Genomic DNA, 14,861 nt, shown 5'->3' on the forward strand with positions numbered 1-14,861 from the left:
CTGGACAGCGCCTGGCCCCAGGGCCCCCCCCCCGGCTGTCCCCAGCTCCCTGCCCCCCATACACTGTCTCAAACCCAGTCATCCCGATGGCCTCGCCCTGCGCTTGAGGGCGAAGGGACGGGACTGGTGGGAGGGGGGAGGAGGAGGAGAACAAGCTCAGGGGCGGGGCCGGGAGAAGGAAGCCGCGGGAGGGGCGGGGCTGCCGCTCGATTGCTCTGGCTCCGTCTCTCAGGCGATCGATTCATCTTGGCTCCACTGCGGCGGGCTGGCCGAGCGAGAGGCGGAGGCGCTGCCGGGAGGGAAGCTGCCCAGCGCTGGTTACAAACACCGCGGCGGCCGGTGAGTGACGCCCCCCCTCGCTCCAAGTCAGCGCGAGCCGGCTCTGACCTGCGGAGCAGCCCCCCCCCCCGCGTGCCTCTGCGGCTCCTGCCTCCGGGGTGGGGGGGCTCACTGCGGACCCGCCTTGCCTCTGCTGCCGGTCATAATAACGATCCGGATCGGGCCGTTGGGACCCGCCCGTTATCCTGCCCCGGCTGGGCGCTGGCTCTGTGCGGGGGCGGCCATTCCCCGCCACCCCCCCGCCCCCAGACACTGTGACGGGGGCGCTGGGGCTGCCGGAGGCTCCGCTTCTCTCTGCCCGGCACAGCTGCGCTGGGCCCCACGGGGCTGCGGCGGAGCCTGCGCAAGGCCGGGGGAGCCCAGGTTACGGCTGCAATACGCGGGGCCCGGGTCAGGGCGTATTCGGATCCAAACACTGTCATTTGCAGTGTGGATGCGGCTCAAGCCGCAGGCCCGACTCAGAAGGTCTGTCTAGTACGGTAGTGCATTAGTTCGCACGGCTGTGAGGCCCGGGTCCGGCTGTGGGACCCACATTTGCAATGAGCGCTGGCTTGGAAACACTGGGTATGTCTACACTGCAGTTAGGCATCTGTGCCTGGCCCTTACTAGCTACTCATGCTGGTGGGGCTCCTGCTAAGGGGCTGTTTAATTGTGTTGTAGATGCTTGGGCTGAGGTCTGGGACCTTCACAGCTTGCAAGGTCCTAGAGCCTGGGTTGCAGCCCAAGTCCAAATGTCTACACTGCAATTAAACAGCTCTTAGCCTGAACCCTGTAAGCCTGAGTCAGTTGGCAGGGGCCAGCCACAGATGTCTAATTGCAGTATAGACATACCCACTGAGTTCACAAGCCCAGGTCCCACAGACCTGGGTTTACAATGCAGTATAGACATACCCTTATAGCTGGCCACATAATCATTGATATTTTGTCAACTTGGCCACTGACCAATGTGTTGCAGAAGCTACCTGAAGGATGCAGCTGAGGCTGCAATGTGCTGTCATTTCTGTGATGCTTCCAACACATTCCTGTTCACCTGCTTGATATCAAATATTGGAGGTTGATATTAAAAAAAACCCACATTTTTCAATTAAATGAAAGCTCTTGTTCAGTTTTTATTATGTCTGTGTCACTACAGATGTATTCTTCACTGAAGAGTGAAATCATTGATACTAAGACTTTACATTCTAAAGGCACCATAAATACTGTAAATGGGCAAGTAGTGGTATTTGCTCTTCATTGTAAGCTACAGTTGAGGAGTACTTGATTGTACTTCCACACTTCGTGCAGTGGCACAGGGAGCTTGGAAGTCTTCAGAGCCCTGCCTCTGCATCAGGGAGCCTGGAAGCTCTGAAAACTCCAGCTTTCAGGGCTTCCAGACTCCCTGGCCAGCTGGCTGCCTCACCCTCAAGGGATCTGACTTCTTATGCTGGGGGAGCGGGGCAGCCCAGTGAGCCAGCTGGTCCAGGAGTTTTGAGGCCCTGAGATTCCTGGCCTTTGGGCAGTCTGCATCCAGGCCAGGGTGTCCAGCAGCTGCTGATATGATTCATGTTAGTTTCACTGCTGTCCACTCTTGAATAGCAGTGGTGAAACAATCATGTCCCTTTTACTGAGCAGCTGTGGGGATCAGGGAGAGCATATTTTGTTTGGGAAACACTATTGATGGCAGGTGAGTTAATTAGCATATATTGCTTGCTCTAATAGTATCACTTAAACCTGTATACTTTTTAAAAGTCCTTCAAACTTGGCTGTTTCATGGTGTTGGTAAATACCTTTTCTTCTGCAAGCTTTATAAAATGTGCTGGGGAGCTCAGAGTTTTGAGAAGCTTAGAAGACTGTAGTAAATAACTAAAATTAACCATCCATTCATCCAGAAAACGTGTTTAGGAAATAATTTTCAGTGAATTAAATAGATGAGTCTTTTAGGCCAGATTATCTTTTGATATAATCCCCCTTCCCCAGTTTACAATTTTTCAAAATTTAAGTAGCTTCTTGTCAAAGTACTGCATTTCTAAAATGCTACATCTAATTAACTCCAGGTTTCCACACCAAAAAATGATGTTGACAGGAGACAACACATGACAAATTTCAGGCAGAAAGCTACTTATCTAGCCAAAGTGCTCTCCTATTTTGTGTTACATGCCTGCTTAGCTAGTAGAAGAGAAGCTCTTCAAATCATACAGGCATCTATATCTCCTCTTTCCTTTCCAACCACCAATTCACTCCTTGTTACTAAGCTTCATTAAAATCTTGTAAAGCTTTTAATGTTTTGTATTAAATCATGAAATATTCAGAACATTGTGATTTGAAAAGAGTATAATACAAATATTATTCCTCTAATAAATGTAGTAATGTTCATAAAGTTCCTGTCATTTAGGTTACTCCTACACAGCAAATGAAGGTGTACTTTTAATCTAACTAGTGCAGGTATCAATAGTAATAAAGATGTGGCGACATGGCTTTCAGTGCAGGCTACTCGCCACTGTACAACCTTGGTGGGACCCTGGGTAAGCTAGCCCTTGCTGAAGTCTGTGCTGTCATGTCTTTACTACTATTAGTACCCATGCTAGCTAGATTAAAGCTAGGGTGGGTATGCTTACTTGCTTTACAGCCACGTCTTCATTTGCTGTGTAGATATAACCTCACAATGTTTTGGGCTTTAGGATTTCTCATGGTCCTAAAACATGTTTACAGAGCAGCATTGATAGTAGCTAAGGCAAAAGCAAACACTAAAGGTTTTCAGATTTAAAATATACTGACAGTCTTGCCATAGTCCAGATTTAGAAATTTCTTTATCTGGTTGTATTTATATATATTCCTTTGTGTTGGACCACTCAGCATAGTGAATTTGATCCAAAGTAGTAAATAAAATAGGTGATTAGATGAGAGAGTCTACGTCATGAATCCTATCATGATGAAAATTGCAAAAAAATAAGCAGTGTGTAACATATTCAACTAATTTTAAAAAAAATATTTAAATAATTATGAAGTCAGGGAGTTTAAGGAAGCATATTTTCAAAAAACATAAATCAGATTTAATTTCAATCTTATTTTAAATATATTTCTACTTATGCAGAAATCTGAAAATATCAAAAATCCTGATTTATCGCTAAAATTCTAAATGTAAAATTCAGAATACCTGACAAAGATAGAAGGTTCAATGTGAGAGATGTTTTTAAAGTTGCATTATTTCAACTGCTAAATTATGTCAATTTATGTAAAGCAGCCAGGATTATAATTTACCCTGCATTTCTGTTTCCAGCAAAAATAGGCCTGTAAAGCAAAAAGATTGATACTGCCCAGAGCTACAAACCCTGAAAGGCTAGCATGTATACATATTTTGTCAGTTTTCTCTAAATGTATGTTGCTCACAGATGGAGTGACTTCATCTCTGTGCTTCTGCTTTCCTAGTTGTTATATAGGAATAATGATACTGACTGCCCTGAAAAGCACGTTGAGATATATTGATGAAAAATGCTGTGTAAAAGCTAGTTGTTGTTATCGTGCAGCCTTTATCCATATGCTTTTTCTAAAAATTGGTGGTTTGATCCAATGGACTGGTTCTTAGATGAGGTTTGTCATCATACGATGATGTATCCAACAGTGTCATGTAGCGACAATGAACCAGATCAAACCATTCCCATGATAAACCCTGGGAGAGGAGATCCTGAGGAAGAAGTTTTCTTGAGGATCCCTCCACTGTTGGGAGGAGGTGACTTTTTTTTCTTCCTGAAGAAAAAGCTCTTGTGCCCACCTTCCCCAAATCTACTGGATCCCCAGGGCCATCTGTTTGGAGGTCCAGAGTTTCAGGCCCTAGCTGACTCATCTCTAAATATACTGGTGGATATGGAGAGAAATTATGTTCATCCACCACTAGCCTTGCCTCTGGTCCATCCACACTTTCCCCCTCCATTCTGGCCTACCTACTTCACTCCCCACTTGCAGTGTGCATTGTGGGCTCATGGATTGTCTTTCACAGTGAAAGCAAATGGTGCTGTGGGAGGGAGGAGAACTGCCCTGGGAGGGTTCCCTCTACATGTTGATTGTGGGGGATGATCTAGGCAGTGATTTTAATATCATATAAAGTAAGTGTGATTAAAAATAAAAAAATGTTTTTTTCCTTGGATATTAGGTAGTGCATATGCATAGTGGTAACTTTTCAAAGTTAAAGACTTAGAGTTCACATGCCATCCTCCTAACCTTAATGTAGCCAAAGGCACTAGTCGACAAACTATCAGTTGCAAAAATAAAACAGATTTCAAATCGAAGTATAAAAGCAATCTGAAAATTAATCTGTTTGTTTACATTTCTATATCTCAAAAACAGTGGCAAGTTCCCCCAACCTCAAAATTTGATAGAGGCAAAACCACCTGTCTTCTGGGATCTCATGCCAAAAGTCAGCCTTGGATACACTTTTTAATGCTAGTTTACAAATTCCTGAAATTAGAGGTTTATAATGGAAAGGCTCAATTTTCCTATAGAATCTTAGCATTCTAGACGGCTTATCAGTAACACGCTTAAAACAAACAACACTATATTCCTCACCACTATATTTAATGTATTATATATTTTTTTAGGTCAAAACTGGAGTAAATATATTTTTAAAATACTAATTTTTAGACTATTAATGGATGAGTCTAAGGCATCTTCTTCAGTAGGAAACTGAATAATTTAAACTCTGTTTTTTTTAACAGTAGAGATAATGATATGATGCTGACTGTTCAATGTAGATAAAAACAAGTTGTGGTCAGCATTGTCAGGTAGTCATGGTAACCCTTCTGGCACTTGGGACCATACTCAATTGTGTTTATAAAAAACAAACAAAAAAAAGTAAATCCCCTTCCCTCCCACACACACCCCCCCGGTTTTAAATATGATTGAGCTTCCTAGTGAAGTAAAGCCCTAAAGAGGTCTATATTCTATCAACATCCAAGGAAACTGATAACAAAATAGGGTCCTGACCTCCCAATCAGATTCATCTAGCCAGACCTTGTGCGTGTGCAGAACTGCAAAGTCAGTGGGGTTCTGCACTATACTGTATACAAGAATCCAATTGCATTGTATTGGGGGCCTGGATCTGACTGCAGTATTTGGACCTAAATGAATGTATAGGCCCCTAGAAGTGTGTTCAGGTATATTTTTAACCCTTTTTGGTTAAGCTTTACTGACTCTGTGTCATAATATCTGTAACAATATATTCTATATCGGTGGTCTCCAACCTTTTTACGCCAAAGATAACTTTTTGAATTTAAGGGCAACCCAGGATCTACCCTGCCCCTTCCCTAAAGCCCTGCCCCCCCTCACTCCATCACTCCCTCCCCGTTGCTCACTTTCCCCCACTCTCACTCACTTTCACCAGGCAGGGGTAGGGGGTTAGGGTTTGGGAGGGGGTGTGGACTCTGGGCTGGGGCCGAGCGGTTCGCAGTGTGGGAGGAGGCTCTGGGCTGAGCCTGGGGCAGGGGATTGATGTGCAGGAGGGGGTAAGGGGTGCAAGCTACGGGAGGGAGTTTGGGTGCAGGAGGGAGCTCTGGGCTGGGGCAGAGTGTTGGGGTACAGGGTGCTGGCTCTGGGAGGGGCCTGGAGGTTGGGGCGCAGAAGGGGGTTCAGAGTACAGGAGGGGGTATTGGGTGTTGGCTCCAGGAGGTGGCTCAGAGCTGGGGTTCAGGGTGCAGAAGGGGGTTTGGGGTGCAGGAAGGGGTATGGGGTGCTGGCCCTGGAAGGACGCTGGGGTTTCGGGTGCAGAAGGGGGTTCGGGATGCAGGAAGAGGTATGGAGTACTGGCCCCGGGAGGGGGCTGGGGGTTGGGGTGCGGCCTCCCGCTGGGCAGCACTTACTTCGGGCATCTTCTGGTTGGCGGCACAGCAAGGCTAAGGCAGGCTCCCTGCCTGCCCCAGCCCCACGCTTCTCCCGGAAGGGACCAACATGCCCCTGTGGCCGCCAGGGGGGAGGAGGAGGGGATCATGTGGCTCCATGTGCTGCCTCTCTCTGTAAGTACTACCCCCGCAGCTCCCATTGGCCACAGATCCCTGTTCCCAGCCAATGGGAACTGTGGGGGCGGTGCTTGCAGGCAGGAGCAGCATGTGGAGGGAGACCCCTGCTCCCCTGCCCCCGGGGCTGTGCTGGCCGCTTCCCAGAGCAGTGTGGGGCCGGGACAGGCAGGGGGCCTGCCTTAGCAACAGCCACACTGCATCGCCGGAGATCGCGATCGACCGGTTGGTCACCACTGCTCTATATCTAATAGGGCTGATAGCAGCTCCAAAGTTAAGGTTAGACTTTTCACTTAAAAGTTAAATCTCTAAATGGTGGTACCTAATGGTGAGTACCTAATGGTGAATACAGACACACTGAATTTTCAAAAATCTAACTACTTTAAAATTGCTATTATTGAAAATTTTCAAATGTCTGGTGGTGTGTGTGACTGAAATGGTTCTCAACATTCATACATTGCTTCATACTGCAAAAATGAACATTATGTTCTTGACAAATAATCTTAAGGAACTATAAAGAAGGGTGGTATGCTTTTGTTATCATAACATAGTCCCTTTTCATCATCACGGAAAGCGACAAACTTTAATTCTTTACAGACAGCTTTAGTTTTCATAATCACACGAGAGACAGGCTTTTACATAGAAGATCCAGGCTACAGATTGGGAGCACACAGGCCACCTCCAATATTAATACAGACATATTGCCTGTGTTAAACGGAGGGAAACATAGTATATGCATATCTGTGCAGACAGGCCTACATTCAGGAAAGCATTTAAGCACATGTTGCATATGGACTACTCCTCGTGTATTTAAAAGTCAGGCACATGCCTAAGTACTTTGCTGAATCAGGGTCGGTAGCAAGCATGGGGTATCAGGGAGTGCAAAATACTTTTAGTTATAGTGGCACAAGAGCATTAAAGGGTAAAAACCAAGGAACCAATGATGCCACACTGCAAACATCACTTTACTTTATCAGCCTCCCTGCCACTTATATCCTCACCAACAAACACAAGGTTTACTCCAGCCATATTAATTGTATAGATGTGGTTATTTTATGACTAATAATGCTTGGCTGAAGAATAGAGTATGTAGATACATGAGGTTATGAAAAACCTCTGATGTTTTATTTTTTTCTCTAGTAAAACAAATAAAAACCCACCCAGTGGGATTTATTTAGTTTGTTTTTTTTTAACTTCTTAATATATTTACATAAACATGTTTGAAAGTTTTTTGATGCTCAAAACATCAGGCTCCAATTTCAATCTGTGAATAAGAACTTTTAACTAATTTAAGAAGTTGAAAGGAGATTATTGAGAACACTAACATTCTTGTAAAGACTGTTAGGTTTATTAGGAAACAGTAAGACAGTTACAGAATTGTAGAAGCCTTGAGTCGAAGGGGATATGTGGGCAGAATCACTGGTGATTGGAGATTGGAAGGCTAGTGGACGGAATAAACTTTCAATGGATGTTGGAGAAAGAAGTAGGTGGAGTCCTAAATTAGGAGAGGGTTTGATTTGCTAGTCTGGAAATTTATAGAAAGCTTGTGAGCTATCTGACAGTATGGCTGGCTAGGTCATTTTTGGTCTTCATGTTATTGAATTTACTATGTAAATTCATCTAACTAGTAAATGCCAAAGCTGTTGATCAATACTTCAAATGGGTGATTAGTATTTTTAGGGATTACCAAATATCAGTACATGTATTTTGACATGTTAAATCAGACAAATTAAAGGAAGGGATAAGAAACAAGTGATTTAATGGACTAATGTCCATTGAAAACAGGCTGTTTTAAAGTAAAATGTAAACTGTCAAGAATAGTGTGACAATCTTGATTTGAGATTTGAAAGGTAATCCTTTCTGTGTTTGTGAAAGAGATTGTTTCACAGTTTGTGGCATCAACATGGTAGAAATTTGTGGAAGTCAAATAGTAGATTATGGGGCACTTGAGTTCAGAATTTCACCAATTTTAAAAGACCTTTACTCCTCTCAAGCCTGTTCAGCATCAATGAAGAATGCCTTAAAGAAAATTTGGATTGGTTTGGTTGAAATGTTATAATAGGTTAGGAGTAGCGAAAGTGTTTCTGTATCTAAGGGCAGATACAATACAGTGAAAAGTAGACTGGGATTTATGTTTTTTGTATAATATTTGTAGAATTGAAACTTTTAAGTCTTGGACAATATGAATTTAAGGAATTAAGCATGCTTATGAAGTAAATTTTGCAGTATGTTTTGTGTTACATTTCATAAAATCTTGGTGAGTGTTTCTGGTTATTTTGTATACTAGGGCAAACCATAATAACCCTGGTTTATGAAACTAAGTTTGTTTTGTCGTATAGGAATTATTGTAGTGTGGAAAGAAAGTAAAAGAGTTATGAGCTTTAGTTTTTTGTGGGTGATTTTGCTGAATGAATAAAGTATGTAGGTTGTGATTTAGACAGATAGGTGATTGAGATAGGGCCAAAGTGTGATTGAGTGGATATGGGATGTTGGATTGTGTGTATGGGCAAAGTTAAGGTTGTGTAAAAAGAACAGGAGTACTTGTGGCACCTTAGAGACTAACAAATTTATTAGAGCATAAGCTTTCGTGGAAGAAGTGGGCTGTAGTCCACGAAAGCTTATGCTCTAATAAATTTGTTAGTTTCTAAGGTGCCACAAGTACTCCTGTTCTTTTTGCGGATACAGACTAACATGGCTGCTACTCTGAAACCTGTCTTAAGGTTGTGTGTTTCTTAGTGAGTTTGAGGGAGGAGGAATATGTGGTGTGGGTGGTGGATAGGTGGCAGATGGAGGAGTGAGGGTTGATTATGGTGAAGTGTGCCCAGGGTGGAAAGGTATTAAAGTTTTTAAATGGTCTCATTTCAATTTTTTCTGTTTTGACAGATATTGGTTTTAATAGTATCCCCCACATCTTAAAAAATAATAGTGGGTATTCCTAAAGTGGTTGAATCTGTCACAACAAAAGACACTTTCTAAGTGTGACCACTGAAAGGGTAATTTCCTTGGTTTCAGTAGTTTATGTTGGTGGGCTATGCCCTTGTGCAGCCTTAACTCATAGGGCCAGATTGAGATACTCTTACACTGAGTGGCACCCTGTATTACAGGTAATCCCAATGACTTCAATGAGACTGCTTGTGGTGTAAGGTACTATTCAAAGTGAGGCTTGGTTTAAGTACTAAATTGGACCGATTTAGTTAAAGGTGTGATTCGAAACTGATTTAATTTAAATCTATGCATCTCTTCTGTGTGTGGACAAGCCCTGAATAAGGGTAATGTAATCTGGCCCTTAGTTAATGGAGTTTGTTTTGTGATGATCTTTTTCAAATATAAAACACGTCAAGTACTTTATTTGAATATTTAACACACGTTCTCCAGGTAGATCTGTTGCACATACTGCAGTCATTTAGTATTTACAATTTAGTATTTGATACAAGCCTAAGATTTTTTGACATGTGATAGATAGGAGGTTAATTCATGTTAATTGATGTTAACCCTTCATCAGCTACTAAACTGCTACAAGAGGAGTGCAACTCATTACTACAAAAGGCCATTACTGGTATGTTTTCTCAGCAAGGATTATGGATTTCTTCTTTCTCCTTTCCTTCCTCCCCAAACCTCACAACACACAAGCCAGCTGCAAGGATAGGAGCAGAAGTCAGCAGCTTTCTTAAACACACACACACACTCCCGTCCCCCCACCCTCTTCATCTTTCCTCTTCATACCTCAGTAGAGTGACAGCTCCTAGATGTTGCGTGCGAGTGAGTTCAGCTGGTGCTGTGTGGTCTGGGTGTGTGGTCTCCAGCTCGGCAGAGAGGCTGCTAACAGGGTGGATGAGAGAAAGCAACACTGTTTACTTTAATTTATTTCGGATGCCGGAACTATGCCCGGAGTTTCTCCTGAGTTTGATTCCATAGTTAGCGGCGTCAATCCCTTGCAGCTGCAGTGCAGTCTGAAATATGCACTGAGCTCCTCTACCAAGTGCTTTCACAGCATCTGCTTCAGGTCCAGACTTCTAATCCCTTGTGACTCAGAAATCTTAGTGACATTGCTGAATGCTGTGATTATTTTGCTTTCACTGTGTCAAGATATATTGCCATGAAGGTATACCTTTTTTGGGTTAAGTAAAGCAAGAGTTTTAAGATATACAAGTATAGTCGCTGTGAAAACAAAACTATTGAATGGACATTACTCGGCTACTCAAAGATAATATAACTAACATATAGACCTGATGGCTGACTAGATCATGTTACCAAAACATGTTCCTTTAACAACAGAATAAGGCATCACATCAGGTCATTTAATATAAAATCACATTTTTATTTTCCATAATTTGTCCCCCATCTCCCACAAATTTATACTTTCAAATTCTAAATTGATTTTGGCATGTGACACTGTCCTGTAAATTAACATGTTTGTCAATGTTAATATTGGCTTGACTCAACGTGCCAGATACGACAAGCTAAGACAAACGAGGCTTTACTATTTCCATATAACGGTGATATTACCCTTTATTTCATACTTGTTCATCTTTTCATTATAAGTAGCTTAGTCGTGTTTTGAAGACTTTTTTCTCCACAAAATATAACATCCATGAGCATTTCTTGTTTAAGTTGACAATTCTTCTTTTATTATATAAATAAACGTGCATGAACTCTTAATATCACTTGGAATTTCAGCATTGTTTAGCTTATTCACTTCCCAGTCTTTTCTGGCAGGCTTGCGGGATTAGACTTTGTATTATTGATGCAGTGTTGAAGGCTGTGGAAATTGTAGGGCACTGAAGATCTCCAGAGGGGTTAATAAATGTCAGTTATTTTCATTGTGTTTCTTTTTGGCTACTTTTAAATCTTGGTTTGTGTAGCTTGTCTGTCTGAATTTATATTGCTGGGAAGATAAAGCACAGAAAAGGGTGCAGTAGTGATTTTCATTGATTTGCAGTGGCTTTGAATTAAAAATCTAAGGAACTTATTAGTAAATAATTTCATTGTCCCCCTCTGGGTCATTTGCCATGCTTCTTTATTGACTCTGTTGTATCGCAGTGTTCTCCAAGAAACACTTGGCGTTTTCTGTATTGAACAAATACATTAGATTTGTTTGTTGGAAAAGTATGTTTCATAGTTAACCAGGATGATAGACTCTTCAATTTATGGAATCTGTTAAGGTTTTTTGGCTTGTATTTTTTAAAGTGTGTTTCAAAAGTCTGTCTCTGTTGAGAGCATGTAAGTGCTAATTGATATTAGTGGGCCAGGGGTCCCTAACACATCACTTCCAAATTTGCAGTTCCTTGTATATTAGAAGGCAGTTAATGGAACTAATTCTCTGATGAATACTCTGAAAAATGAAGCATGCCATGCTGGGCATTCCTGCTGTGCCTTGCACCAGAACTGGTTGAACAATAATATTTTTATGAATGTTGGAATTTTTTCATTAGGTATTTTGTGACTAAAACACATTCATGAACATGTACTGGTCTTGACATAGCTTATGCGGTAGATGTGCTCGTTCCACCACAGTGATGGCAAATATGTCATATTTTTAATTTCCTCTTTTGAATTCAGATTCCCTCTGCTGGATGACTGCAGCAATGCACGGTGACCCCAGTATTACTCTTTCATCTGAGAGAGAATCTTTCAGGTTGAGTGCTTGTGAGAAATTTCATCTTGCAAAGTGCTGGGGACTTTAATTTAACTGGGTTTTCAGTAATTGGAACCAAGTGACTTTACTTTTTCAGAAGCCTGGAACTCATCTTTATGACCTCTTAACTGGTGTTTTCTCTATTGACAAAACTCCAAAAAATCTAATTGTTAATTCTCCTCTGTTACCTGGGGTTTTTTCAACCCAAAGCTCTTGGTAACTTTTACTCTGTGCGAGTTGGTGTCAAGAAATGAATCAGGAGAGACACGGCCATCCGACCGATATGTGGCTGGCACAAACAGGACAACACAAGAGTGCTTTCACTTAAAGCTAAACTTTACTTAGTCTCAAGCACTTTCTCAAGCACTTACACACGTCCGCAACAGGTTAGTAAAACACCCCCATCCCTCGATAATTACCGAAGCTGAGTGTGACACCTCTTCCAGTGTTCGGTGCAGAAAGTTACCTCCTAATGTCTGCAATCATTCTCATGATAGCCTTGTCCACATGTGAATCCAATGGACAACATGATACATCGAAGTCCTGAACAACTATGACTAAATTATTTCAGATTCTGGTAACGTCAGCAATATCCTGCTTCACAAAACTGGTCTGATCAGTTATGACAATTCCTTTATCCTCTCACATCCCTTGTCATTTGGCCGTCCAGCTTGTCCTAGAAAGTGAATCAGAATTCTCAGAGTAGTCCCAAAGGTTAAATAGCTTTCTTAGCAGATCTGATAGCCTCTGCTGTTTCTGTGTGTTTTGCCAGATCCATATTTGTGATCAGAAAACTTACTTGAGAAATTAATTTAAAGAGAAAAGAATTGTGCTCATCTTGCAAGATGTCTCCAACAGTTTTGTTTGTAGTGGATACTTCTCAGCTCCTTGCACTTCACAGCATGATAGCCAACATGATACCAAAAAGACTTATCTGGAAACAGTCATGGAAAGCAATCAAGCAACTGATGTGTATGCTAGATTACACCTTTTTTGTGACTTTGTTTTCTCAAGATACTAAAAAAGAGACAACTACTGTAATAAAGGAATATGGTCCAAATCAAACAAAGAAGAAAGGTCCTAAGGAAATTTCTTCAATTAGACTAACTTTTCAGCAAAAAATATTGCGGAGAAACCTGTCTTTCCACATCCAATCTGTCAATGAATAACACTCCTCACAGAAGTACGACAGCAGTTTTGTAAAACGGTTTTTTTTTAATAATGGAGACAACGGGAAATTAACTAATTAAACTTCAGAGTGATAATTATTGCTGGAAAAAGCCTATCTGAACATTCTTTATAGTCAGGTGTTTTGTAGTGGATATATTTTTCAAGCTTCACTTTGGGTGCTCACTGGAAAGAACAATGGTCTTTAATAGCTCTGAGTCTGTTGCTGAGAGACTATCAGATTCACAAAAGCACAGACCATCAGATCAGGATTAAACAAACAAAGACTGTGAATGGCTATCCAACTACAGAAACAGTTTCTCCTCCCTTGGTGTTCACACCTCAACTGCTAGCAAAGCACCTCACCCTCCCTGATTGAACTAACCTCGTTATCTCCACACTGATATATACCTGCCTCTGGAGATTTCCATTACTTGCATCTGAAGAAGTGAGGTTCTGACGCACGAAAGTTTATGCTCCCAATACTTCTGTTAGTCTCAAAGGTGCCACAGGACCCTCTGTTGCTTTTTATAGATTCAGACTAACACGGCTACCCCTCTGATAAAAGCACAGAAGATGACAGAATTGGGAAATGTCTCTTTTCCACTTGCTGGCAGCACGGTGTTGGGCACATATAATAAAAAGAGGTTTTTATTAAAATTTTAAAATTGTGGTATTTCAACCAGTGTTTATAAACCTGGTAAATAGTTAATTTTTGTGCCGGGTTTCCTATTTGGGGCTACATTTATAATTATAACCCTAGGTATGGACTCTGGCTATGATTTAGTATTTTCCTAATGTGCTTCTTCCTAGAATTATAAAAGTCACGTTTAGTTTCCAGTTTACACTTCTTTACTTCCATTAAATTTATTTTTATTTTTAGAAAATTAGAAACTAGCATTTTGGGGACATCTAATCTTTTCGGTCTTTTATCTATAGGTCAGTATTTCAAATTCAGGTGACTACTGAGTTAGAATCATTTTTAGCTAATGGCTTTTTTGAACGATGTGACATGAATGGGTGGTCTCAATATAGTTCCTGTTGGACAGGTAGTCGCATCATACATACAAACTACCCTTGAGAGTCTTAGCAAGGATGCCAGTGAACAAATGGATTGAACTATTGTATCTTCTTTTTCCTTCTAGCCAGTAGAAGTGGTCCCTATGTGTAACAATCAAGACACAGTGTAGGGCAGTGTGGGGAAACTTGCATTGTTCTCACTCATGTTGTTCTAGTCTTATGGATAAGTAGAATACTTTGGTACTTTCTGTTCAGGACCTTCTGAAAAGTTCTTTTATACTTTACACAGAAGAACTTAGGATCTCAAATATAGCTGTATTAGAGCTTCATTGTTTACTGAATTTGGGTGGGAAATTTCTGACACTGAAGGTTAGTGGGTATTGAGTTGGTTTTTTGTTCATGATTTGTTAGTGCTTATTTGACTATATTAGGGGCTCGATCCTGCAATTGGATCTATGTCTGATGACCCTTACAACACAGTGCCCCACTGAGACTAGCTGTACTACTTTAGTCAGTTGTAGGGTTACCATATTTAACAAATAAAAAAAGAGGACCCTCCACTGGGCCCTGGCCCTGCCCATTTCCCACCCCAGCCCTGCCCCAACCCCACCCTAACTCCGCCCCCTCCTCCCTCCCACTCCCAGCCACGCGAAAAGGGCTGCCTGAGCGCTACCGGCTTCACGGTTTGCCGGGCAGCCCCCAGACCCTGCCCCCCCGGC

General features: G+C 42.0%; 1 protein-coding gene across 1 annotated transcript in view; it reads left to right on the forward strand.

Moving 5' to 3' along the window:
• The first annotated feature begins 213 nt into the window (after positions 1–213).
• EXOC2 (exocyst complex component 2) overlaps positions 214–14,861 on the forward strand; it is a 206,281-nt gene continuing 191,633 nt past the window's right edge. Inside the window, exon 1 of the mRNA XM_034762224.1 lies at positions 214–339. The gene's annotated coding sequence lies outside the window, so the exon portion shown is untranslated. The remainder of the gene's footprint in view (positions 340–14,861) is intronic.

The sequence above is a fragment of the Trachemys scripta genome, chromosome 2, assembly GCF_013100865.1.
Source record: "Trachemys scripta elegans isolate TJP31775 chromosome 2, CAS_Tse_1.0, whole genome shotgun sequence".
NCBI classification, from domain to species: domain Eukaryota; kingdom Metazoa; phylum Chordata; order Testudines; family Emydidae; genus Trachemys; species Trachemys scripta.